Genomic DNA, 25,403 nt, shown 5'->3' with positions numbered 1-25,403 from the left:
ATGGCGGGCTCGAATGGCAGGTTTTTTTTTTGTGAGCCTGACCGAAGGCCTGCGCGACTACTTTTCCGGGAGGGTGTTTCCAAATTCATCGATGTAATTAAAGATCAGGAATGCCCCTCGGATTGGCTGACGAGGATTGAGCCCCTCGCAACATTAAAGGAATTTTAAACCCGACGTGACAGTGCCAGCCAAAATGTGACTGACCGCACAACATGGATGCATGCAACTTTGAAAGTATGTGTATATGTCTAATTATGTAATGATGCTTTGGCAAAAATTGTTGCAATAGGTGTCCACAAACTTAAAATTCCGGCAATAAAGAAAAAAAAAAGCTTGCGTGGCTCAGTGGTAGAGTATCTGACTCCCGCGCAGTGGGCCCGGGTTCGATCCCGGCGGGACCGGGGTAGTTTTTTTAAAGACGATAGTCTTTCTTGGGGAACTTAAACGCTGAAAATTTGGTCTGTCTGTCTGTCTGTCTGTCACCCGATTCAGCCACCCGGCCAAAGTTGGACCACTTGCTTACCGCCCACACTACTTAAACTGGTAAGGCTGTTCATACTTGTGAACGTTATCGATCACAAAGTAAATATTACGCATATCTGAGGCGCAACATCACTAGGTAAGTATTAGGAGGTGTGTTCCTTTAATAGAAAATACATAGATACGTAACTCTAAAGACCCTAGTTTCTTAAGCTGCGCTGAAAATGCCATGCTATGCGCGCCAACCTACGACGTTCCCCGATTGCACGCCGACGAGCGCCCTCTGCCATGGAGGAAGGAAACCCTCTGCACAAGCTCATGTTTCCCGATGTATTGCCAGATGGCGTCCCTGTCTCACGCAGCGCCTCCTCAATTTTATCAATGCCAGCCAGATGCGGCCGATTCAACATAAAGGAAGCGCTGTCTGAGGCAGGGCAAAACATAAATGGCCGCTTGATGAAATAATGCGGTAAAATGAAATCTGTTCAAACAAACCTTCATGCCAGGACGGAAATGGTACGAGAACAGCATCACGGGTGGCCCCGGATCAGACCAGCACTCATGTAGTACGGCCGGCAGAAGACTATCGTCTTTCGACGACATTTGCAGCGAAGCACGCAGATACGCGGCAAATTATTTTTTATTACCGGCAATATCGCTTAGAGACACCGGTGGCGGCGGCGGCGGACACCATCGTCAACCGAAACCGCTATTGGAATGAGTCCATAACAGCTTACGCTGTAATTAAAGGTTGGCTACAACTGTAGTCTGGTCGCACTAAAGAATGATATAAAAAAATGAACGCTAATGTTTTTCACGGCTGAGGTGGCTCGCGGAGGCCATGCGCAAGGGCAGCCAGGAGCTGGCGTAATGTGCTGGCGATGAGTGTGGTCACCTCCCGCAAGCCCCCCATCTCCACTGCCAGCTGCTGTTGCGCCACACGAGAGGCCCTCAACTCCTCCACTAGCTGCTAATGATGCTGTGAAAAAAATTCACTTACTGCAGCTACAGAGTAGAGCACTGCACGGGCCGATTTTTGAAGCCCGAGCCCGGCCCGGGCCGTTTTTACATTGGGCGGCCCGCCCGAGCCCGATCAAAACATTTATGGCGAGACCCGGACCCAGCCCGAGCCCGGAAATATTCTACGTTAGCCGCCCGGCCCGGCCCGCCACCCCTTTACCTTAGGCCCGAGCCTGGCCCGAGCCCGGCTCGAACCCGGCCCGAACCCGGCCCGAAACCGAAAAATACATGTTTTTCAGAGTTGAGAGGCCCGAGAATAACTCGCTGCACGTTACATGCGCAGCACCAGAAAGCCCGAGCCCGGCCCGGGCCCATGTCAAAAAACCCGAGCCCGGCCCGGGCCCGGGTCAATAAGCACACGCCGTGCCCGAGCCCGGCCCGAGCCCGGCCCGAGCCCGTGAAAAAACTGCTCTACCCGGCCCGGCCCGGCCCGGGCCGGGCCGGGCCGGGTAGAGCCTGGGTAAGCCCGGGTAGAGCCCGGGCTTTCGGGTAAGCCCGAGCCCGTGAAGTGCTCTACTACAGAGTATGAAATGTTCATGTTTGTTTCACAGTGTTTGCAAAGGTGACGGTGAGAACATATAGATATAAGACGTAAGAAATTATCATTCAAACTGTATACGATGTGTCATGTTACAAACATGTTAGAAGGTAGCAAATGCTACGAAGCCACCAGTGTGATCAAGTAGTCAATTTTAGTGATTAGCTGAATTGCTACAAAATATGATCACGCAATGGTGGTACATGTAACAGTGCAATTGTTTTATGAATTGCGAAGTGACGGCCTGAGAAACCAGTTTAAAGAACACCTCAAAGTGGATAATAAACCTGTGGTAGCCAGCTAGCACTTGCGCCCAATGAATACAGATGCCCCTCATGAATAATTAGGCTGTAACGTACCTGTATATTAACATGCACACTAATCTCCGCCTAAAAATGACAACCTGGGTGAGTGGTATGTACCTGCCTATTTTGCTCTAGCAGGATCTGGTGAAATCTGACCGCCTCAGCCAGCTACCCCTGTCGTGCATACTCCTCTGCTACCCTGCAGGCTGCATCCTCCAGTGGATGTTGTCGAGGTGGCCTGCGGGGCTGCTGGCGAGTTAATGGGTGATCTCCTGTGCAGAAGATTTATCAAATAGTAATCATACGTGGAAGGCCAGAAAAATAATTCCGGCCACAAACCGTTGCCAAAACAAACACTAAATAAGGAAAAATAAGGCAAAAAAACACCACAGCATTACAAAATGCTACACTGATAGTAATTTCTACATGGTAACTTTTGTCCTATGGAAACTGCGTTACAAGCGGTTTTAATACTCAAACAGAATATACTTGCGTTTTGTACAGTAACATTTAGGCCGGCACTTTTTCTTTGTAGTTGAATAAGAGAAAGAAATAATTTATGCTTAATGGGTCAGAACAGACACTGTTTGTTGCTTCAAAGGTTGCGTATTGCAATAGCTGCTAAAGCGCTTTACGTGCAGTGCCACTCCTGCCCGGCTCTATGTCCACAGAAACGTGGGGTGGTGCTGCCGGAGGGGGGGGGGCACGTGTCAGCTGGCTCCTTGTACCTGCAGCTGTCCTGCTGGAGCAACAAAGCACACTAGACAGACTGTGTGAGCATTGCACCCAATGAATATGACATAACAGTGTTTTGATGGTTTCGTACCATGAACTGCTTGCTAAGTCTATTTCACTTATATTTATTCAATCTCTGCCGAACATTCTTAATGCATCATGTGACATACTACTGACGACACATCATTTACGGAGTAACGAGCCATACAATCATCAGAACGTGTTTCTTAACAGCATTGCTTTAATACGTTATTCGTGCTAGTGGGGTTACATTTTCATTTCTGGAATGTACGGATATCATATGCTGGCATGTGCGGTTAATTGCAAGAAAGCAGACAGAATCACACAGCCGTAAAATATTCACCAGCACTGAACCCTGTAGCTGCCCCAAACCGGCACACATAGCAAAGAATAGTACGCACCTCGGCGGCGTCATCATCACCACCGGTGCGGAGGCTCGGCCGGCCCTTCCTAGAACTTGGAGGACCCGGCCCTCCAGCCCGCCCACCTCGCCGCCTCCCGTTTTTCTGGGAATGCATAAACACCGTGAGCTTACGTTCCAAAGGATGCTGCTATCAGCGGGCTCACCTCTTCTCCGCCTCCACTTGCACCGCAATCTTCCTGCAATCATAACACAGCCGCGCCCAATAGAGGCGCCAGCGCCGAGCTGTGTTCACAGCCGGCTCTAGCGCGTTGAGTGCGGCAGCTAACTCGTACCATAGCGTTTGTTTTTTCTGAACAGCAATCATACTTGGCGAGAACCTCGTGCCAAGTACGGCTGCTGCTCTATAAAATCAATCAGCATTGTGGGCTGCGCTGGTAACCTGTGGGGTCCTTTTGCTGGACCGGGCCGCCATTTTTTCTTTTGCGCCTAATTTTCGCCGGAACGCAGCAAAATATAGAACAAATTGTACCATTTCACATTTCGTTTCACCATGCGATTAAAAGATAGCGGTTACAGTTATTTATTGATTTGTTATATTATCACAACATAAGCACTACATGTATTCGCAAAATTTAACAAAACTGACTAGCCCGAAAACTTTTCCCACGCAAGCTAAATCCAGCACAAATATTTGTACGACGCGCAGGGGAAATTTATTATTGCGCACTTTCCCTACGTTCGGAGAAAGTTATGATAGTTCACCAAAAGATTTGCTTACCAGCTGTCTGTTGAGATGTACTGCCTTCCACTCTTCTTCGATTCTTCCATTTCCTATGTGAATAAAAGCAAAAGTAAACATCGCGCAATCACCGCAGATGTTCAGATGCTACTGTCCAGGCATTAAGCACAACAGAGAATGATATTGTTTACTCACCTTGCACTACGCTCTCCCGGTTTCCATGATGTTCACTGCTTCCAAAATTCTTCTCGGCCGAAAGTGGACCTCGGAAGCCGACATCTCATTTAGTCGACCAGCGTTACGGACAAAGGTACACGAAATGCAGGCCATCGCACTGATCAGCTGTTTTCTCGTAGCCGCCTTCTTACGTGTGCACAGCCTGCCTACAGATCCAAAAATGAAAATACTTGGATTTAATTTGAGGGGCGCTTCAACCACGTGTGCGACAAAATATTTGAAAACAATTTTGCGTTCAGTAGCATACAATTAAACTTTTTTAAGTGTTTCTAACTAAAATATATTTGCTATACGATCCATTTAGGAGTAAAAAACAAGCAAAACGTGCTTCCGGCAAAGATGAAGGCTGCTGATTGGACTGTTTGAAAAACGTTGCGAGTTCCGCCCCCATTCGTATTAACTGCTACGTCAATTCGACGTCCGGACTATGGAATAATTTCAATTTGGAAAAGCCGGCAGATCCCACGCCCTGTGAAAATCGGTGTTATGCGAAGCAGTGTGCGGGGATCCTAACAAGTTAACGAAACGACCATGAAAGCACCAAGACGTAGACGGTGGTTTCATGACCTACATAACACGCATGTCAAAACATTCATGTCACGAGTCGTCAGACCTCCTTTTATTTATGCATAAGAGACCTTAAGGCCTTAGTCATGCTCATGACTATGACTTCTATCATCATCCTTTAGTGTTTCCTTCACTTGGTACCCACGTCCGAACCCATTTCAGTCGTTTTTGAGTGTTAATCTTTTTTCGCTGAGTAATTGTCATTTTTGATCAGTCATGCTCATGGCTGATTTTTACCACCATCTCTTGGTGTTTTGTTCACTTAGTACCCACGCTCGAACCCATTTCGGTGGTTTTTGAGCATTAATCTTTGTTCGCTGAGTCATTGTCATTTCTGCTCAGTCATGCTCATGACTATGACTTCTACCATTATCCTTTGCTGTTTACTTCACTTCGTGACCACGTCCGAACCCATTTCAGTGGTTTTGAGTGATGAACTTTTTTCGCTGAGTCATTGGCATTTTGCTGAATCATGCTCGTGACTATGACTTCTATCATAATGATTTAGTGTTTCTATCACTTAGTACCCACGTCAAAACCTATTTCAGAGGTTTTGGAGTGCTTATTGCTTATCTTTTTTCGCTGAGTCATTGTTCTTTTTGCTGAGTAATGGTCCTGACTATGACTTCTACCACAATTCTGTGGTGCTTTGTTCACTTAGAATCCACGTCCGAACCTTTTCCAGTGGTTTTTGAGTGCTAATCTTTTTTCGATGAGTCATTCTCATTTTAGGCGACTGTTTCATGACCTGCATGATACGCATTTCATGATATTTATGTCGTGACCTCTCATTTATGTTCGTCATACACTGACGTCAAACTATATCAATTTTTGTACGTACCAAGTTAACGAAGTGACCATGTGAGCACCATGACATGGTTGTTTCCTGACCTACATGACACGCATATCATGACATTCATGTCATGACCTATCATTTATGTTCATCATACCCTCCTCTCATACTATGCCAATTTCGGTACATACCAAGCTAACCATACGACCATGAGAGCACCAAGACGTAGGCGGCTAGATAGATAGATACGGTCCAAATGGCAAACAGAAATCGAAGTGGCAAAACGCATTTCTTGGCAAACGTTAATTGTTTTACGTTATCTCGCTCCAGTCTACGTAACCGTAAAGTTTACCGGGAAACGCTGGCGGCGAGCGCTATGAACGAAGGCGAGCTTTCTGGTAAAACGCAGCCTCTTGCGTGGTCCTATATTCTGTTATTGTTTCGCACTTTAATTATTTCAGTCTGAGAAGATGTAACGTAAAAGGCATACGCTGCCGATGTTTTATTTCATGATATTTGTGGGCTGTAATTCTCAAAGTTCCTTGGAATAACCTTGTAAAGCATGTAAGGCAAGGTGTCAGCTACTTTCGTGCCGTATAGGAGGTCGACCCTTACGCCGTCTACGACGCCGACAAAGGATCTGCGACACGCAGCCGTTAACATTACAGCCTTATGTAACGACCACCCTATTGATGCCTCCTAGTCGAGGAATACTATAATTCAGACAGAATAGTTGCTGCGACACGTAGACGCGAACTTCGTGGAATAACCCGAGCATCTGACACTACTGCGTTCTCAGAATTGACCTTTCTTGAAAACAACTAATGTCATCGTACCTCTTTTGTCATGATCTGTCGTTGGAATGCCGCCTGTGATAAGCGGTGACGTACCGAAAGCCGAAAAATTCGTTATTCGAATAGAAGAAAGGTTAATGTCTGACTCGTGTAACTGTGAAAGAAACATTTGAATATGTCGTGTGATGCCGCCATCGTTGTTACGCCCCACGCTATGTGCTTTGAAGTGTGTTATATCAACTACATCACAGAGCAATTTCAGAGACAAATATTTTGCACCAATGCCCAATGGCTTCCCAGCTAATAAATGGCATGATACCATTAGTGCAGTTTATGAAATCGACTGCCGCAAGTGATCTACTTTAGGCGCATTGGCCTGCAAAGCCTATTCACCTGGCTAGTGCATAACTTCCTCTTAAACTTTCTTTTCATCCCTTAAACCCCTTCTATCTGCATTTAGTATAGCAAGCCGATCGCATGTTTTCTGTACTTTGTTACATTTCCTTCTTTTCCACATCTTCCTCCTCCCAGAGAGAAACATCACGTTATATGCAAGTGTGGCGTGTAGGCCCTGCTCTCACTCGTTAATAAAACAGAACTACCGAACAAGGTTTACTTCGGGTGGACTAGATCGAATCTTCTGTAGACTCATGCTGGAGAACGCCTCCCAGTCAGTGCATGCAGGCAGCTTTTCTAGGGTTATAGCGGGGTGACACTCATTGATGAGCGCTGGTTTCTTCGAGTGTGCACTGAGTACTGTTTCGCACACGTTTGTGCACAACAGGCATTACTGGCCTTACATGAAGAGCCTGGCCTTACATTGGATAAAACGGGGGTAATCTGCTTTGTCGCGTTACGAGTAATTGTGCGCGAATGTGACGAAGGGGGTAGAATTGGGCCAGACCGTAGAGGCTTGGGCTAGTCGGTACATACTCGAAAGGGAAAACAGCGCGAAAAAACAGGACAAAAAGACAAGAAGGGGGACACACACCAGCGCTGGTGTGTGTCCCCCTTTTTGTCTTCTTGTCGTGTTGTCATTTTTGCTCAGTCATGCTCATGACTATGACTTCTGCCATTATCCTTTGGTGTTACTTCACTTCGCGACCAGTCCCAACCCATTTCAGTGGTTTTGAGTGATGACCTTTTTTCGCTGAGTCATTGGCATTTTGCTGAATCATGCTCATGACTATGACTTCTACCATAATGATTTAGTGTTTCTATCACTTAGTACCCACGTCAAAACCTATTTCAGAGGTTTTTGAGTGCTGATCGTTTTTCGCTGAGTCATTGTTATTTTTGCTGAGTAATGGTCCTGACTATGACTTCTACCACAATCCTCTGGTGTTTTGTTCACTTAGAATCCACGTCCGAACCTTTTCCAGTGGTTTTTGAGTGCTAATCTTTTTTCGATGAGTCATTCTCATTTTAGGCGGCTGTTTCATGACCTGCATGATACGCATATCATGATATTTATGTCGTGACCTCTCATTTATGTTCACCATACACTGACGTCAAACTATATCAATTTTTGTACGTACCAAGTTAACGAAGCGACCATGTGAGCACCATGACATAGTTGGTTGTTTCCTGACCTACACGACACGCATATCATGACATTCATGTCATGACCTACCATTTATGTTCATCATACCCTCCTCTCATACTATGCCAATTTCGGTACATACCAAGCTAACCATACGACCATGAGAGCACCAAGACATAGGCGGCTAGATAGATAGATAGATACGGTCAAAATGGCAAACCGAAATCGAAGTGGCAAAACGCATTTCTTGGCAAACGTTAATTGTTTTACGTTATCTCGCTCCAGTCTACGTAACCGTAATGTTTACCGGGAAACGCTGGCGGCGAGCGCTATGAACGAAGGCGAGCTTTCCGGTAAAACGCAGCCCCTTGCGTGGGGCCTATATTCTGTTATTGTTTCGCACTTTAATTATTTCAGTCTGAGAATATGTAACATAAAAGGCATACGCTGCCGATGTTTTATTTCATGATATTTGTGGGCTGTAATTCTCAAAATTCCGAGGAATAACCTTGTAAAGCATGTAAGGCAAGGTGTCAGCAACTTTCGTGCCGTATAGAAGGTCGACCCTTACGCCGTCTACGACGCCGACACAGGATCTGCGACACGCAGCCGTTAACACTACAGCCTTATTTAACGACCACCCTATTGATGCCTCCTAGTCGAGGAATACATTAATTCAGACAGAATAGTTGCTGCGACACGTAGACGCGAACTTCGTGGAATAACCCGAGCATCTGGCACTACTGCGTTCTCAGAATTGACCTTTCTTGAAAACAACTAATGTCATCGTACCTCTTTTGTCATGATCTATCGTTGGAATGCCGCCTGTGATAAGCGGTGACGTACCGAAAGCCGAAAAATTCGTTATTCGAATAGCAGAAAGGCCAATGTCTGACTCGTGTAACTGTGAAGAAACATTTGAATATGTCGTGTGATTCCGCCATCGTTGTTACGCCCCACGCTATGTGCTTTGAAGTATGTTATATCAACTACACCACAGAGCAATTTCAAAGAAATATTTTGCACCAATGCCCTACGGCTTCCCAGCTATTAAATGGCATGATAGCATAGTGCAGTTTATGAAATCGACTGCCGCAAGTCATCTACTTTAGGCGCATTGGCCTGCAAAGCCTATTGATATGGCTAGTGCATAACTTCCTCTTAAACTTTCTTTTCATCCCTTAAACCCCTTCTATCTGCATTCAGCCAAGCCGATGGCATGTTTTCTTTACTTTGTTACATTTCCTTCTTTTTCACCTCTTCCTCCTCCCGGAGAGAAACATCACGTTATATGCAAGTGTGGCGTGTAGGCCCTGCTCTCACTCGTTAATAAAACAGAACTACCGAACAAGGTTTACTTCGGGTGGACTAAATGGAATCTTCTGTAGACTGATGCTGGAGAACGCCTCCCAGTCGCTGCATGCAGGCAGCTTTTCTAGGGTTATAGCGGGGTGACACTCATTGATGTGCGCTGGTTTCTTCGAGTGTGCACTGAGTACTGTTTCGCACACGTTTGTGCACAACAGGCATTACTGGCCTTACATAAAGAGCCTGGCCTTACATTGGATAAAACGGGGAGTAATCCGCTTTGTCGCGTTACGATTAATTGTGCGCGAATGTGACGAAGGGGGTAGAATTGTGCCAGACCGTAGAGGATCGGGCTAGTCAGTGCATACTCGAAAGGGAAAACAGCGCGAAAAAACACGACAAGAAGACAAGGAGGACATTAGACACACCAGCGCTGGTGTGTGTCCCCCTTCTTGTCTTCTTGTGTTTTTTCGCGCTGTTTTCCCTTTCGAGAATTGTGCCATTCACGGTAGTCATCGGAAACATACATTGAAAGCAGGTCCGTGATGGTGCCATGAAGGTCCTCAGTAAGGCTGTAATTCGTCTGCGCATGCAAGTTCACCAGTAGTCAGCTTGTGTTTGGTGGCGCAGGAACGGACTAGGGTTGCTATAACGTAAAGCTATTCCAAACTTTTCTATTCCAATTGTGCAATGCGCCCCCCACGATTGGTAAAAACATATACGGGCCATTCCCAACTTCGCCTGTCTGTCACGCGACGTCACAAAAACCGCGATAGCTCCCCATCAGATATACCATGTACAACACTGATTTTGCATGATTAAACCACAAGAGAGAAAAATAATTATTCCCGATTCGACGCCTTTTCACTATTGGCCCTCAGCTATTGGTCTAATGTTTTCGGGCTACGCCCACTTCGCCTGTCTGTCACGCGACCTCACAAAACCGCGAAAACTCACCGCGTCAAAGTGATGTATACGCGAAAAAAATGCACTAATATGCCGAGCAAAGTTGGAAAATTTTCTGTACAGCCACAGACTGCCCCGTTCCCAAAGAAATAGAAGATGGCTACCCGCCGATCGCTCAGGCCCTCGCTACTCGCACCTGCCGGTGAGCATGTATTTATTTGCGCATGATAAACCACTTTGCGTGGCAGTAAAACGTTATCGAGCCCTTTCGGCACGTATACAACATCGCTCTGCCAACTCTTCCTTGCCGAGGATCCATTTTAGCGGCATTCTTATCCTTTAGTTGCACGCCGCCCCGATTTTCGACCAGCCATCGCAAGCTAAGTAAGGCGATGCGAACCAATCGGAGAATCGGGCACCACTCTCTTCATGCGGTTATCTACTTTCACTGTGCTGGCTCGGCCCCATAGGAGCCTTCTCCACTATAGCGTGCTCCTCGCCTCTTCTCAGCCAATTAGATAAGAAAAACCACTGAGTGTAGGCAATGCGATTGGTTTTGAAAGCGAACAAAGGTGACCTCCTATAAACGAGGAGAGTGTTTGATTGGGTTGTTCAGACAACGCGGCGGGTCACCGCCCGATGCTTGCTTCGGTGGTTACGTAAATTTGACGCCAGGACATTGGAATAAAAACAGTTTGGAATAGCTTTAAGTTATAGCTCCCCAGGTCGTCCACAACTCCGGAGAGGAAATACCGGTTGCGGTCTGAAAGACGTTTACGAGGCGCCCCGTGATGAATGATGATGCCGTGCAAAAGGAATTAGACGACGTCTTTTGCGCAGGATGTCGAAAGAACTTCGGGAATCGCATGCCGAGTTGCATAGATGGTAGCGACAGCAATCTGCTTGTTACTGGAAACAAATATAGTAAAAGGTCAAAGCAGGTCTTACCGAACGGGAAAGAACGGTCCTGACGGCACGCCGTTAGGTCGAAGGCGACTATCAGGGAGTAGAGTGGCTTCTTCCGGCGCTGACGTAACTCGCAAGAAACGATGTAAGGGCTTACGAATCGGTATAGACCGGGCCACAAGAAGCGGTGCTAGACACAATCGCACGTATGAGAGAGCCCGAGGTGACCACCAGTTGGCATATCAGCTCAGTGCTACTAGGGTGCATGCGGCGCCAATGCGAAGTGTCGTCCTGGATGCGATACATTCGAAGGGAGGGATCGCCCGGCACAGACACGACCTTGTCCTTGACGACATGTATGCAGGGGTCGTCGCGCTGCTCAGTGGCGAGCTCAGCTAAAGCAGACAGCGAGAGAACAGGAGTGGAGCATCGGTCGCAAAAATATCCGAAGGGTCGACGAGCTAGCACGACAGACAATCAGCATTTTGGTGTAAACGACAGGCCTAGTAGGCCACGGTGCACGGATATTCCTAAAGTAGTAGCGCCCTGCGAATGCCGAGTCCTGTAGGATCCTTTAGGGAAGAATGCCATGACAGTGCGCGGTGGTCTGTAGTGACTTTGAATAGCCGACTGTACAAGTAAGCATGAAATTTCGCGACTGCTAACATGCAAGGCACTCTCGCTCGCTGATGGAACAGATCCGCTTGGCTGCAGAAAGCAGACTACTTGCGTACATGGTTGTGCCCTCGATGACAGTGAGACAAAATGGCGCCAATTCCATAATAACTGGCGTCATTGCAGAGTTCTGAGCTAAATAGGTGATATCAACAGAGATACACTTCGAGAATGGCAGTTGCTTTACCTGGGCCCGAGGACAGTGAGGCATCAGCATTCAGGAGTGCAGCCAGAGGTTGGGTGACTTCTGCAAAATTGTGCACGAAGCGGTGGAAGTAGGTACACATGCTCACAAAGCTCCGTTGATAAGTGGCACTCGTCGGCACTGGAAAGTTCGGCACAGCACGAGCTTTGCCTGGGCCCACACCGGACGAGTCAAAATGGCTAAGCATAGTGATTTAGCGGTCACCGAAGGGACACTCAAACGAATTAAGCAGGTAGCCGGCATTTCCAAATACAGAAAGAAGTAATGAAAGGCACTTGAGGTGTGTGGAAAGCGCAGGAGCGAAAACGATGACGTCATCCAGGTAACTAAGACAGGTTGACCACTTGAGTCCATGGAGAAGTGCGTCCATTATGCGTTCAAACGTGGCTGGGGCGTCTAAGAAGATGATCGCTCATTACAGAGATGTGCTGGCCGGTGACAATGAAAGCCGTTACAGGGACACCCTCCACGTCATCATCAGCAGCAGCAGCCTATATTTATGTCCACTGCAGGACGAAGGCACCTCAAATAAATTTCTATCCGTCGGCAGGGTCAATAGAGGAATTTCAGTACCGGCCTATGTAATACTATCACCCCTTGGCGCTGCGCCCGTCAGTTTGCCGACGAGCGCCGCTATATGGTCGATGGAGAACTGCGAACAGAAGGTGGGCGAAACAGGGGGCATCGTTGTGATGGCGAACGGTTCTGGCGTATAGATGTTCTTCTGGTACGGATGAAACGCAGATCGAAATGAGGACTGGTTCCGCGGAGCATGGAACATGGTAAAGGCATTTCATTGGTTGACCAAACAAACAGATTGAAGACGAAGTTTCGCCAGCTCTTGGCGAATGACTAACTTGCGAGGGAAGCTACCGGTAAGCAGTCCTTATGGGAATATGTCTGGGAGCTAACCAGCGACGCGGCCTCTACTTCTGGGCGCTAAAACTTGCGCTAAAAGAAAATAGAAGATGCCATACCAACAAGCCCCTATAGGTACCCCATCGATCATCTCAAAGAGCTAGTCGGCGTTAGCATGATCGAAGTGTTCATGTGATTTTGGTATATACTTAGATCATTGGGGCGCGAGGTTCCATCCACCATCGAGCATGCAATTACTATTATTATTATGTTTAATAGCAGAGCTGTTTATGCCGAGCATAATCTGTCTGTCGTAGACAGAAAGAAGGAAGGAAGGAAATCAATTTTATTAAAGGTCCTGCAGGCCACGAGAGCTTTGGGGCTCTCATGGAGCGGGCGTCTCCCACGACGGAACCGGGAGGTTGAGTTTCATGGCGGCGTCGTGGACCTGCTGGACGGCCCAGAGTTGGGGAGCGAGTTCTTCGCTCCGGATTGCTTGTCTAAACTTGCGCATGTGCGGTTCGGAGTTTATGCGAGCTTGCGAGCACGGCCAGAGTAAATGATAGACGTTAAGGGATGTATTACAATTGGTGCAATAAGACTTGTCATATAGCTCAGGCATGTTGTAGTGTAGTCTGTTTTGCGTGGGGTATGTGTCTGTTTGTAAGAATCTGAGAGTAACCTCTTGAGCTCGAGTGAGCATGCGGTGTGGCGTGCTAAACTCTCTACGTTGTAGATAGTAGTGTTTAGTGATTTCATTCTATGTAGTGGGGACGTCCTTGTTCTCCGAGTGGTCGGGTCAAGCCGCGCGGTCTGTAAGCGCGCGCGCAGCCTCGTGTGCCGCCTCGTTAAGGTTGGGGACGTCGCCGATCTTTGGTCCTAAGTGTGCCGGGAACCAGTATATGACGTGGCGCTTAATCTCTTTCTTTGTGACAATTCTTAGAGCCTGTGCGCAGACCGTGCCCTCTCGAAAAGCTCTAATAGCGGCTATGGAGTCGCTGTAGATGTGAGAAATATTGTCAATGGTCAGCGCAACGGCGATCGCAACCTGTTCAGCCTGTTCAGGCTTTCTTGCGATTACCGTGGCTGCATGTCTTGTGGATCCGCGGCCGTCCACCACCGCCACTGCGAAAGCTTTGTTTCCCGCGTATGCCGCCTCGTCCACAAAAGCTGAGCGTTCGCGGTTTGCCAAGGCTTGGTTAAGAAGGAATTGTCCTCTCGCTTGTCGTCTGCCCCTGTTGTTTTCGGGGTGTACGTTTCTGGGTATAGGTCGGACCGTGATCTTAGCGCGGATGTCCCATGGGAGGTCCGCAAAGTCTTTTTCTATGTTTCCTTGAGCAAAGCCTAGCTTCGCTAGGATCGTGCGCCCCGGAGGCGTCGTCGAAAGCCTAGCAAGCTGGGTGCGCTGCTGGGCCTCGGCAATTTCTTCCAGGGTGTTGTGCATGCCCAGGTGCCCCAGCTTCTCGTTGCTGGTGCTGGTCGGAATTCCGAGGGCTTGCTTGGTGACCTTTCTGATTTGCGCATTGAGTCTGTCTCTTTCGGATCTCCACCAATTGAGCATTGCCGCAACGTATTCGAAGTGGCAGGTGACGAACACGTGTATGAATTGGACGAGATTATGTTCCTTGAGGCCCCTGTGTCTATTGGCAATTCTTCTGATCCCGATAGCTTTGTTGGTCTTGGTGATGAGCTTCTTAACCATAGAGGCATTGACGTCTTTAGTCTCTACTATCATACCCAAGACTCTGATTTTGTCGACGCACGGGATGGCGTGTCCCGAATTGGTTCTTACGGTAATTTCCTGATTGTAATCGAAGTCTGCTGAATATGGCCTTCGGCCCTTCTGCGTGGGTCTGCGTACGAGTAGCTCCGACTTGGTAGGCGAGCATCTGAGTCCTGTGGGAATTACAAATTTTTCTACAGTGTTCACTCCTTCTTGCAAGATGTACTGCACCATACCGGGGGTTCCTTTGGAGACCCACATGGTGATGTCGTCTGCGTATATGGTGTGCTCGAGCCCATGGATCTGTCCGAGTTTCTCGGCAAGTCCCGCCAAGGCAAGGTTGAAAAGCATAGGGGAGTTGGCCGAGCCTTGGGGGTTGCCCTTGCTCCCCAGCGAGAGTGTCTCCGTGGAGAGGTCGGAAAATCGCAGCGTAGACGTCATATAATCCAAAAATGACTTGGCGTACGCGGGGAATCTAGCTCCGAGGTTAAGTTCGGAAATGGTGTCCACAATGTATTGGTGACATAGGTTATCAAACGATTTCTCGAGATCCAACCCGAGAATGGCCTTGGCGTTTCTAATGGGGTCATCAATGATTTGGTGCTTGATTAAAACCATGGTGTCTTGAGTTGATAGACCGGGTCTAAGTACTTGAAGGTGTGTGGTAACAGTCCCTTGTTTTCAAGCAATCTGGAGATTCTGTTCAGAACGGCGTGTTCCGCCGCCTTACGCACGCACGACGTGAGCGATATGGGTATAAGGTTCTCGACGCCCGAGGGCTTGTTGGGCTTTGGGATGAGAACCATAGTGGCGTGCTTCCATTCCGGCGGGACCATACTGGAATCCCAGACCTGATTGATTCGATCCGCTAGGAACCGGATGGAGTCTTCGTCCAAGTTACGAAGGGCCTTGTGACTAATACCGTCGACACCTGAGGCCGATGTGCCATCTAGGTTTTGAAGGACGGTCCTGATTTCTTCCAGGGTGAAGGGTTCGTCGAGGTCGGGGTTGTCCACTCCCGTGTACGGGGAACCGGGTGCCTCGGCCTCGTTTTCGTGGCTGCTCGAGAATGGCATGTATCTTTCAGCAAGTCTTGCCATAAATTACTGCTAGTCGGAGTTTTGAGGTCGCGTTTCGCTATCTTGTCAGCCGCCTTGGTCTGATAGCTTTTGGTTTGACCCTTGTTAAGAAGGTGTTTGAGCAGGTTCCAGGTTTTTCCCGATGTCATGCTGCAATCGGCCCTTGCGCATACTTCGTCCCATTGTTGGTTGGAGAGTACCGCACAATGGTTCTCAATGTCCCTGTTCAGTTGCGCGATCTTTTTCCTTAGTCTTCTATTGAGACTCTGGGTACGCCATCTCTGCAATATGGATCTTTTTGCTTCCAGCATGTGAGCGAGCTTAGCATCCATCCCGATTGTCTGGACGTCCGTTTCTATTTCTTTGGTCGCTTTGAGGGCGTCCTCTATGAGTTCGTGCGTCCACTGTTCTAGTGTAGCGGGTTTTTTTCTTACCTGTCTAAACGCATCCCAATCCGTGTATCTCCACTTTCGGAGTGGTTTCAAGGCGATTGCTATTAATGTAATGGTCGCTGCCGAGGTCCTCGCCGGTATTATGCCAGGTGGCCCTCTCGACGTTGAGGACGAACGCGAGGTCTGGAGTGGTGTCCCCCGAGACCGAGTTGCCCATCCTGGTGGGGTAGAGCGCGGACGTGATCAGGGTGAGGCCCATCTCTTCCGCATCAGTGGCAAGATTTCTGCCTTTGGCTCTAGTGACGCCGTATCCCCATTCTACGATTGGGGCGTTGAAATCACCGGCAGTAATCAGCGGGTTGTCCCCGGCTTTGTCCCTGGCCTTCTTCAACATTCGTTGGAAACTTTGTGTTTTGTGGTTCGGGCTACTGTATGTGTTGAGTGCGTATGACCTTTTGCTCATGCTCATGCCTTTTGCTTATGAATGCTCTTGGCCTTTTTGCCTTTGGGAAACACTTCGATGAGCAAGTGCTCGCATTTGCTGTCCGGATTACTTCTGTTAATGTCGGCCCACGCGAGCCTGTTACTGACAAACGCCGCAACACCGCTGCAGGATTTTGTCGTTGGAACGGCAATTTCTTCATATCCCGGAAGTGTGGGTGTGTCGGTGTTGGTCTCTTGAATGAGTGTGATGTCCGGCTTGTCTGTAGTGTGTCTGATGTGTTGTTTCAGGACCGATTTGTTGTTGTCGAACCCGCGACAATTCCACTGCCAGATTATTAGCTTCCCTTGATTGCTAATTTGCGCTTGGTGCCTTTCGGCTGGTTCTCGCTTATTTTCCTTCACCATTTTTGCTTTCTACTTTGGTTGCGGACTTTACCGCCGTTTTGGGTGTAACAATATCGCTTGTTGCCATGGGGTAGGCGGGGGGGGGGGGGTTGACCGGTGCCGTGGAGTGAGTAAAGACAGTTCTCTCGAGAGCCCTGATCCTGGCGCCGAAGCACTTCTACATCACTTCTACCCTGGTCGTTAGGCCGTCAAGCGCCTCTACTAGTCTGTCGTGTCCCTTCTTGAGCGACTCGACATTGAATTGGAGTTGACCTAGGGTACTAAGGATCTTGTCCAATTTACCGTCTATGTCCTTGGCAGGCGTGTCGCCTTCTGTGGTCTTGGCCTTGCGTTTCTTGGCGGCTGGTGTGTCGACGGGTGGGGTTTGACTAGCCGTTTCCGATTCCGCTACGCTGGGGGGAGTCGGACTAGGTGAAGTGTCCATGTGCATGTCCTGTGTCTGTGCGCTGGGTTTGCTGGTTTGCGTTTTAAGCAATCTATTCTCGTTAGCCAGTTGTGTCATTGTGCGTCTGAGTTGAGCGTTCTCGTGCTCGAGTGCTTTGATTCTTTGTAAGATGTCTTTGTGTCTTTGTGTACATTATTATCTGGCGGCGCTTGCAAGCTCACCTGAGATTGGTCCCTCAGCGGCTCGCAGTTTGTGGGCAGCGTCCCCGCCGTTGCGGAGGCCTGGCATCCCGTTGTCGCCTTGACTCGCTGGGCCCAGCTGTTGGCTCAGGCCGGGTGTGCGAAGCGCACTCCAGAGGTAGAGCGGCCTCGGCTCCCGGGTGTGCGGGAGCGGCTCCTGCGACCACTGCTGGCCGATCGGGATCCCGAGCTCCCTCTGCATCGGGAGCGTCCTCTGTGCTCGCGCTGTCCGTCTGGCAACTGCACCGCATCTGCGCTGTTGTGCCTTAAGAGACTCGTCCTTTTATATAGAATTTTCTTGGCCGCAATGACTGCCTGCTTGTTCTCGATTCTTCGCTTGCGTATCACGTACGGAACCTGGTATCTGTTCTTGCATTCCTTGCTGGCCGTGGGGTGTTTCTCGCCGCACAACGCGCGAGACCTCTTCGCAAACGTGATCTGCTCCGGAGTCTGCAATGCCGCAGCCCCTGCAAGTCTGCTTCTCAGGTGTGGGGCATACGTCTGCTCAGTGCCCCAGTTTTCCACAAGCCTGACATATGGCGATCTGCTTCCTGTAGAGCGAGCCCTCTACCCATGCACATCCGTATGTCACGTGGTTGGGAACTTTGTGTCCTTCGAAGACCACGATCACCGTCCCGGTTTCCTTTATGCGCTTCGCCGCCAGTGCGAGTGGGTTTCTCGGGTTGACGACAGACCTGGTTATCGTTTCTTGCGTGTGGTGGAGCGGAATGTTGCGAATGACTGCCTTGCACGTGTCGTCCGGTGCAGTCTGGTAGGAGGATGCCTCGTACGTCTGTCCGGCGATGGTGACGCTCTGAATTTTCAAATATCCGTGGACATTTTCGGGTAGCGGGGAACTCACGACCATGATGTTCTGTTTGAGGTTGGGGCAAATCGTGTCCCTATCGCACTGCGTCCTTTTGAGTCCGGCTGCTTTGAATGGCCTGCAAAATTTCCACGTGTCCGGTTTTGGCGATGTTCAGTCCACCGCTAATGAGAATTACTACTTTGGTCTCGTTTTGTGGGAGTAAGGGCATTCTACTTGCCTTGATGATTTCTTTACGGGCCGACACGGGCTTGGATGCTTTCGTTCTGGCGTAGGCTGCCACGTTGGCGGCGACGTTGAGGTTAGGCTTGGTGGTTCTTCGTGGGGCGATGTCGCACCGCCCGTTGCTGACGGAAACCTCTGATGGGACGATTTCTCAGCCGGTGAGTTCGCAAGGCATAGCAGTGCGGTTGGCAAGACTTGTATAGATGTCTCTGGGCTGGCGGGAGCCCCGCCGCCCGTCCAAGCGGCGAACTCGTCGGCGGGTATGGCGTTAGGGTTAGCGGGGCCCTACTCGACGTTAGGGTTAGCCAACGTGACGCCCGCCTCAGGCACAAAAGTTCTCGCGGAAGTGCACAAAATGAACTCACCAGGTCGAAAATGGTCTTGAAATAAAGCATATATCTTCATAAACGTGATGCCGCGGTGCGGTGGCACTGGTTTCGCAAAAGTCGCACTATATTTGAGCAAAAAGCGGGAACTCGACATGACGCGTCCGACCAGCTTAGCGCCATCCGCGGAGCAATGGCGTCACCTCACGTTGCCTAGTAACCGCCGTCGCAGGTGTGCGCTCGCTTCGCCCACCACAGACACGGCTCCGCCGAGCTCTCGCCAGCTGCGCGCTACTGCGCATGCGCCGCGAGTCAGACGTGACGTGACGGCAAACTGTGCATGCGCTCCTTCGTTCGTGTGCGGAAGCGGCGCGCCAGGCATAGACATGGGGAGACCAAGAAAGGTTCGCACTGCCTAGGAAGAAGCCGCTTAACAAGAATCGCGGCGCGCTGCAAAGCGAGACTGCCAGCGTCGACGCCAATTGAACCCACCACGGTTAGACGAAGAAGCCGCTGCAAAACGACTACGGCGAGCTACCGAGCCACGCCTTGTCTGGATAATTTGCAGGTACCGCCTCGCCAGGCCTGTGAGCGGTCCGAAGAGCTGGTCGAAGTCTACAATAGCGAGTAGGGCTTTCCGAAGACTTGCCTGCCCCGCGTGGCGGGTACAACGAGGATGATGAGAGAGACGACTGTGGAGACGATTCCTACTATTAGCTTGTACATATGTGGCGGTGGCATCGACACGACTGTGTGATTGCTGTGGCATCAGACTTTGCAGGTGCCCAGCATCGCTTTGAATCACTACGTAAAACTTGCCATTATGTCTTATAACTTAGCATCACTTTGTAAATCTTACCATAACTTGGCATTACTTCGTATAACTTAGCGTCACTTCGCATTATTTTGTATAACTTAGCATCACTTCATATAGCACAATTCTCTCGGACGTCCTCGGCTGAGGCACGGAATGGTCTTTGCACGGCGATGTAGTGGCTGTATTTGGAAGACACATCTACTGATGCACAACTCGACGGCCTTGAGCTTCTTCGAAACGCCGGTATTATGATATATTCGATGCTGGTGAAGTTCCTGTAAACGAGAAGGTTAAAGGTGTCGTCTGCTATGCCCTTCAGCACATGGTTCACATTTTCTTCTTCCGGCATTCGCTCGTCCACCTTGCGGAAAAAGGCAAGGACGTCATGAATATACGTCACGTGTAATTTGCGTGACGTCGAATGCGAGTCGCAAGTTCCTTCTTTGCGGCTCGTTGTCGTCCAACTATGTCTGTACACAATCCCGCCTTTCAAGAAGGTCACGTTGGCTGGTCTGATCCTACCTGTTGTTTTCGCTGACGCGCTCGTAGATTAGCAGACAATAATCTTCGACGTCAAAGTCGCCGGTACCCGTACACGTGCCAGGATCACGGGGCTGAGACAAGGTGAAGATTGGCATGGTGGTCACCGTCATAGTCGCCGTTTCTGCGACCTCTTCGTCAGTCGACATGGTGGTAGCGGCCCGGCTACTTTCGCTTCGGGGCTGTCGTGCATTAGATGTACTCAGCAGCTCCACCGAGATGTGGCACAAGGATAAAAAAAAACAGGGAAATCTATTAGAAGGTTGTGCACGAAATACTGAAAGAGCCGGCAAATTCTTAACGTTGTTTTCAGCCCCAAGCTCGAGCTCTCCTTCTTCAGTCTTGCGTTCAGCGTTGTAACAATAGCTTCCTCCTCACCATCGGGAGTAGGGCCATGTACTGCAATTCGGGACCTTCGCAGGTTTAATTAAATTTAACTTTATTTCAGGCTGGAGATTCCTGACGGCGTCTTTAGCCCGCCTCCGCCTCCGTTCGAAACAAACGCAATTAAAGAACCCACAAAAATAATGTTAAAACAGTCTCACATTATGAAATATGAGAAGTGATATCACCATATATATCTTCCCAATTTAAAAGGGGCTCACTTGTTATCAACTAACAGAAATAAGCAACATTTTTCGAAAAATTTCGAAATGGATGTGCAACCAACACAATATATACCATTCTCATCATTGCAGCAAATGAAATCATATTAATTTGTTTCAAATACAACATATTCAAAAACAAATGAAAGCAAGAAAAGCAAAAGATAGGTGACATATTTATAATAATATCAGAATACAGCAGTATTTCACACAATCTTCTAAAAATGACTCGAAACAATACAGAGATGGTCATAGTCCAATGTCGGATGTTATAAGATACATCCTGAACATAATGTATAATTTTACTGCTGACAAACACCAGCTCACTATTCTTCGGAATAATTCAAAATATGTGTGATTTGATATTCTAAAGCGAGTTTTCTTTTTTGTCCTTATAACTACAGCCACGACAGCGCTCGTTAATCGACATTATGATGTGAAACTTGTTCAGTTCAGTTGGCATAGGGGCCCGCGAGAGGGCCGTCAGGTTTGACCTGATGGCCGTCTGCAGCAACTGTAGCAACTGCCAGAGGACGTCGACCTAGCACGCCTCCACCTACCTTCCTCCTGCGCGACGCTTCGCCTCGTTTCTCCTTCCTCCCCCTCGCTCATCGCCACCTACTCTAGGTGGCGATGTTTTCGCGCGCGCTTGAGTGAAGTCGAAGGGAACGGACGTGCTGAGTGGAGTCGCCTTCTCAGCAGTGTTGCCAGGTCCGACGAGGCGGCGTAGCCAAAAGCCAGAGAAGTTGTAGCCCAAATGTAGCCAAACAGAAAAAAAGAGTGCAAAATATTTCGTAGCCAAATATAGCCATTGTTATTAGCAATTTTATTTGTGTATACCTTTTCACATTCGACTACGGCAGTCCTTTTTCGCACAACCCATCGTAACAAAATGTCGGTGCCGCCGTAACGGTCGGCTCTTTACATCAACAAGAGCGACATCATTCTCGCACAGAACACTTTTTGGTTGGCCCTGCTAGCTCTTAAGTTCCAGTGAATCACTGCAGAGGGCGAAATCAGTCCTCTTATTTTATGACACTGCACATAGTACTAAGTTATTATTTTTAGTTATTTACAGTAATATTAACTACGAACTCTGCATTTTAGCTGTCGTGAACACAAAATAATGCTCAGCGTCATCGATCTCTCACGTTATCTCTGCCTACGGCGTAGAAGTTCAACTGTCCAGCGATCTGCGACGGCGACGTGCTCACGGCTTCTTTTTTGATGAGCTAAAACAACCCAGCTAGCACAAAAGCGATAGAAAACTGCTTTCACCCAGCTAGCACAAAAGAGATATAATCGTTCTTATTCATGGATATATCGCTTTGACCGTCAAAAATCTAGACTGAAGAAGGCAACATCGAGAAGGATTCAATTGGGATGGAAAAATCTTGCTATAAGGCGGATTTTAGAAGACGTTTGAAATCGCTTGTTCTAGCAGCCTGCAATTTTGATTTTTTTGTTGTTGTTTTCTTTGTGCTGCTTTTTGGCGGAAAAAAACGGACGTTGTTTTTTGTTTGTGCTTCGCCCTGTTAGAAGAGAGTGCAATCAACCCAGGCGCGGGTGTTTGCATTGTGCTGAGGGAGCACTGAAGGGGCAGCCGCTTGCTCTTTATGCTCATAATGAAGTCCACAATAAAGAAGAAAAGTTACGCTGACCTTTCAGACCGTCAGAAGAGGCGGAGAGTTAAGGACGAACTGATATCTGCCAGTCCTGTTGCCACGAGTACCGTCCAATAAGTATCATGGTAGGTTAATGAAAGTAGTAATCATGCTTCTAGTGAAGTATCCTCGCCACATGAGCATGCTCAATCCAAGGACAGTTTTCACGAAAGTGACCTTGCCTTGAAAGGGGAAAATGTAGAAGCACATACGCAAGACATTTCTAGAGAATATTTTGTTCCACAAAACGACCCTCCTATGAGCGCGGGCATCAAAAATGGAGGTTCTTCGGACTATGCATCATCATCTGCAGAAAATCAGGCAAGTGTTTGTCCACGTAAATGTGTTGAATTTCAAGGATGGCTTGCATCATGGGTTACAAGTCACCAAATTCCGCTTGTCGCAGTTTCTGAACTTCTCCGGAAACTAAGCACCAACTTCGACGTTGATTTTGTCATCGACGCGAGGACATTGTTGAACAGTCCTCGATACACTTCAACGCGATCTGTCCCTCCTGGCGAATATTGCCATTTTTCTTTGAAGGAAAATTTAGAACGCATGATTGCTGTGTTCCTGAGTGGCTGTCGAGGGTAGATCCCTTGACAACGCTCAGAGATTTTTAAATGACAATGTCAGCCAAGTTGAACTGACGGTTCAAACTGTAAAACGTTTTGATATTGTTTGTCGCAGTTTTCGTTTTGTCTGTTTGGTTAACCTGTTTTACTTTGACCGAAAGAAAGAAAAAGACACCGTAGTCTAGTTGCTAGAGAACCGGCTGCTGTGCCCCACGGCAGAGGTTCGATTCGATTATAGGTTGCACATCACTTTTTTGTATTATAAAGCGAGTTAGGAACCTACCTACCTACCGCAAAGTGCCAAGAATGAGGCATTAAAAAGTTCGACATTTGTTATTTCAAATTATCTTTGTATTGTGGCGCTTGCATTATGGTAGCAGCCACATTTTTTTATTTTCTTAGATAAATTAGCTAGCATTTCTGTGCTTCAGGTACCGAGTACGAAGCCACACTGAGTATTTTTCTGCATTGCAGCAGTATGTGTCGCAAGAGGATGCAGCGCCGCGACGTATCATAGCGGCTACCTGACAAAGCGAGGAGTGGCGCGACGGCTCATCGGCGTCATCGATTCGCTTGCGCCGACGCAGTCTGAGCAGCCGAGCGGACTGCGCTCTCCGCACAGCTTCCCTCCAGATTGCGTAACTTTTGAACCCGCCGTTACATTCACCATTATTTTTGTCAGGACCAGCCGTTAAGATCCTGACGCGTATTCGTTCATGAACTGCGGAGCGCCAGACTGCCTTCCACATCTTCTTTGCTCACGTAAGTAGTCACTGCCACTTTGACACCTGTCGTGTTTAATTATTTACGGTTTTCAGGCGGAAGTTTTAGGTGGAAGTTTTAGGCGGTAATGAAGTTTTGCAATGAAAGCGCCTTGATTTTAACTGGAATCTCTAATGTTGTTTAAGAGGCATGTTTACGTCTGCGTACTTTTCTTTTATTGTGTGCGTATTCAGGTTTGCCAAAGCTGTCCAACATTACCTCTGTGACGTTTCGTTGACCATTGATCGTTAGGATGACGATGACATTCCCGTTTGGCGCAGAATGATGAGACGTGCTACGATCTTCGCGTAGCCACAGCATTCTTCCGTCAACGCTCTTGTGCGAGATCACTCGTGTTTTTCCGAGCGTGAAAGATGCCCGCGAATACACGCTATACTGCCGAACGACTGGCCGCTCGAGGCAGTTTGCGTATTGGCAGGCATCTTTCACACTTGGAAAAACACTTTATGTAGCTCATATTGAGAAACAGAAAGCGGTATCAAGGGTTTCTCATGTTGCCTTACAATCTTCTCATTGACACTTTTCATCTAGCTATAGTAATTGAGAAGTTAATTAATTAGAACTAATTATCTAACTAGGCGGAACGCAAAACATAATCTGAGTATCTCCAACATTACCTTGGTTCTGTCCTGGTACGTGGCACTTGCATATTTTTAAAGTTTGGCTAAAGTTAAATGAAACACCCTGCATGTAGTACACTGTTGCCTTGTTTTTTGTAACATAATTCGACAGTGTAGCTATTTACAGCATCTTTTTTTTCGGATACCTAACAATTTTTGGCTTCAGTCATGCAACAAATAAATTTTGAGGTCGCACTGGCGTTTTCTTTTTGCAAGTCTGTGCAGTAACAAAATTCTGTTAAAAAAAGAAAAATTCCAATATACAGTTGTAATAGGCACTGCTGTTACATTATAAACATAGATACTCCGAGTTTATCAGCATAACAATAAAGAGTTTTTTTGTAACTTACTATGCAGGCACTTACCTACGTGCAAGAGAGAAGGCGCGTGAGGGTGAAGACACTGATCATGTACCGTCTACAGGTGCCGAAAGGGGCAGACAAAAACGCCGCCGCCCAAAGGCCACCACGAAACTCCTGAACTCCAAGAACCCAGGTAACTGTTATTTCATATTAAAGTCCTGCAAATTAAATTTTCAGCGTGACACAGTCGTATCTCGATAATTCGAACTCGAAGGAGCCCGAAAGATTGTTCGAATTAAAGGAAGGACTTATTTCTGAAGTATTCGTGCACCACAGCACGACGTACGAATGGAGTCGTTATAATGGAGTCGGCGCGCAAGCAGATGGCGAGTAGGGGCCACGAGACTGCCTACGTCGGCCAACGCTCGCAGAAAACGATGCTGTAGGGAGCGGGCGGCG

The 25,403-nt window shown here is 48.2% G+C and overlaps 1 long non-coding RNA gene across 1 annotated transcript; it reads right to left on the bottom strand.

Moving 5' to 3' along the window:
- Positions 1 to 4,142: 4,142 nt before the first annotated feature.
- LOC119441349 (uncharacterized) lies at positions 4,143 to 21,689 on the bottom strand. The gene is made up of 3 exons (XR_007465420.1): positions 21,561 to 21,689; positions 4,398 to 4,585; positions 4,143 to 4,294 (listed from the first exon to the last, which is right to left on the bottom strand). It is a non-coding gene; the product is annotated as an uncharacterized LOC119441349 (long non-coding RNA).
- Between the last annotated feature and the right edge of the window lie 3,714 nt (positions 21,690 to 25,403).

The sequence above is a fragment of the Dermacentor silvarum genome, chromosome 2 (assembly GCF_013339745.2).
Source record: "Dermacentor silvarum isolate Dsil-2018 chromosome 2, BIME_Dsil_1.4, whole genome shotgun sequence".
Classification (NCBI taxonomy): domain Eukaryota; kingdom Metazoa; phylum Arthropoda; class Arachnida; order Ixodida; family Ixodidae; genus Dermacentor; species Dermacentor silvarum.
Note: the sequence above shows the minus strand (reverse complement) of the source record. Positions and strands in the feature narration are given on the sequence as shown.